Genomic DNA, 2,511 nt, shown 5'->3' on the forward strand with positions numbered 1-2,511 from the left:
CTCTCATGTGCGTGTGCTCTCTCTCTCTCTCTCAAAAATAAACATTAAGAAAAAAAATTTTTAATGATGTTTTGGCCCCCATCAAGGATAACAAGCAAGCTAGATTTGCATTACAGAGTCAGCAGGACTTTAAAAAGCAAGGATTTAAGAAGAGTCAAAAACGACTTTTGAAGGGTGCCTGGGTGGCTCGTTTGGTTAAATGTCCAACTCTTGATTTTGGCTCAGGTCATAATCTTATGGTTGGGGAGATCAAGCCCTGCTTGGGGCTCCAAACTGACAGCATAGAGCCTGCTTGTGATTCTTTCTCTCCCTCTCTCTCTCTGCCCCTTCCCCCCAGCCCACTCTCAGTCTCTCTCTAAATAAATAAAGTTAAAAAAAATGATGAGATATTATTATGCCTGGTCACTGGGAATGTGAAGGTGCTACCAGAAGAGGAGAATAAGGGGGTTCTGAAAAGAGTTAAATTTTAATCTTGGACATTCTAAATGTAAATGTATCAGTGGAACATTTTAGAAATGTGAGGCCAATGATAGAAATCTGGGATGATAAATTTTAAGAAAGATAGAGTTGCATAGTGTCTTGTGCTGCATGGAAGTTGTGTACCAAAGAAAAAAACCACACCTTTGGAACCAGACCTTTGAGTTTGTGATCTTTGAGAGAGAATGTAGCTGTCATTAGACATTATGGGGTAGGGGTTGACGCCAGATTGCAAAGAATTAAGCAAGTAGGTGCTGAGAAGAGGAGAATCTATATTACAGATACATGAAACAACCTCAATGAAGGGGGTGTGGGGACATGCTGACCAAAGTAACTTTGGGGAGAAGAATAGTCTGTAAGACTAAAGGCGAAAGGAACTGCATGTAAGCACTGTACTCTAGTTGATAGATTTGATACTTAAGGTGGGTACAAGTTAACAATTCTGATACTGCTTTACTTGTGTCTGGAATTAAACAATTCCACTAGATAGATACATCCATGGTAAATGGATGGCAGATATTTAGAGCCAGGTTTCTCATTGCTGGAGTGGGAATATACATATAAGCAAAGAGAGGAGATTAGAATGATCCACGTGGTGATCAGAGACCTCAGTATGAACTCATGTTTACCTTAACATAAATACACATAAATATTTATAGATATGTGGACTTGTGTGTGTGTGTGTGTAGGCTTTGTCAGTTAAGAGAGTCTATAAGCAATGACATCCCAGTTTCAGGGAGTTCACCTAGTGCCCAGATCTTTGTTTCTAATACTATTCTCCATTAAAAGGAACTAGGGCTCCTAGGAGAAATGATTGGGACAGGAAATAAACAAGATAGACCTGGAGCATCTTATAGTACCAAAAAGTAAGGAAGTGCAAAAAAACCCAAAACAAAACCTACCTTTAATGGGGATGTGTCAGAGGGACATGGAACCCAACTGAAAGAGCTCTCAGTGGATTTGAAAAGCTAGAAGAATTTGTGCAAGAAAATGTTTTTTAAAAAGTAGTATTGGATTATAACCCAAAGTATAAAATAAATATCTGTGGGTCCATACTGATATAAATAAATGATTGAATAAAAGAGAAGAGTCAAATCTCTAATATGGAAGAACTTCATATAATTTATGTACCTAACTACACCCTCAAATAGGGAAAGCATAAATTTCCACTTCTTAGCTGTTGGTTGTGCATAAAGAGTTCCTTTTTCTTTTTTTTTTTTTTTTTTTAAGTTTTTAAAATTTATTTTGAGAGAGCACATGGAAGTGGGGAAGGGACAGAGAGAGGGAGAGAGAATCCCAGGCAGCTCTGTGTCGTCAGTGCAGAGTCCGTTGTGGGACTTGATCTCACGAACCTCTCATGAAACTGTAAGATCATGACCTGAGCAGAGATCAGGAGTAGGACGCTTAACTGACTGAGCCACCCAGGCATCCTGATAGTGACTTCCTTCTAATGTGTACATTGTGAAAAGGGCAGGGGGAAATAAGAGAAACCCAACAAACCCTTCCTTTGCCAGGTGATTGAGATCAGTATCAGCAGTGATAAATCACTAGGATTATGTACCTTTGATGTGATAGAATGAAATGGCACTTTCTGTCCTTCCTTCCAAAATCCCACAACACCAGTTTAAACGTCAAATAAACATCAGACAAATTCCAGTAGAGGGTCAAGCAACAAAATAATACTTAAAAAAAAATATATATATATATATATACAGTACTCTCAAAAACTGCTAAAGTCATCAAAACAGGGAAAGTCTGGAAAACTGCCACAGCCAAATGGAATCTAAGGAGACATGACAAGTAAATGTAAAGTTGTCTCCTGGATGAGAGCCTGGAACGGAAAAAAGGACATTAGGAAAAAACTAGGAGATCTGAATAAACTATGGACTTCAGTTAATAATTATCTATTGATTCATTATTTATAACAATATACCATACTAATATAATATAAAATGTTAATAACAAGGGAAACTGGGTGGGTGAGCGGTTGTCTTAGTCTGCTCAAGCTTCTCTAACAAAATAGCATAGATTGGG

General features: G+C 38.0%; 1 protein-coding gene across 2 annotated transcripts in view; it reads left to right on the forward strand.

The window, feature by feature from the left end:
• The window catches only part of CCNC (cyclin C), a 29,209-nt gene that overhangs the window by 15,045 nt on the left and 11,653 nt on the right, over nt 1-2,511 (forward strand). The window lies entirely within an intron of this gene.

The sequence above is a fragment of the Panthera pardus genome, unplaced genomic scaffold, assembly GCF_024362965.1.
Source record: "Panthera pardus isolate Hobbes unplaced genomic scaffold, ASM2436296v1 HiC_scaffold_17, whole genome shotgun sequence".
Lineage (NCBI taxonomy): Eukaryota > Metazoa > Chordata > Mammalia > Carnivora > Felidae > Panthera > Panthera pardus.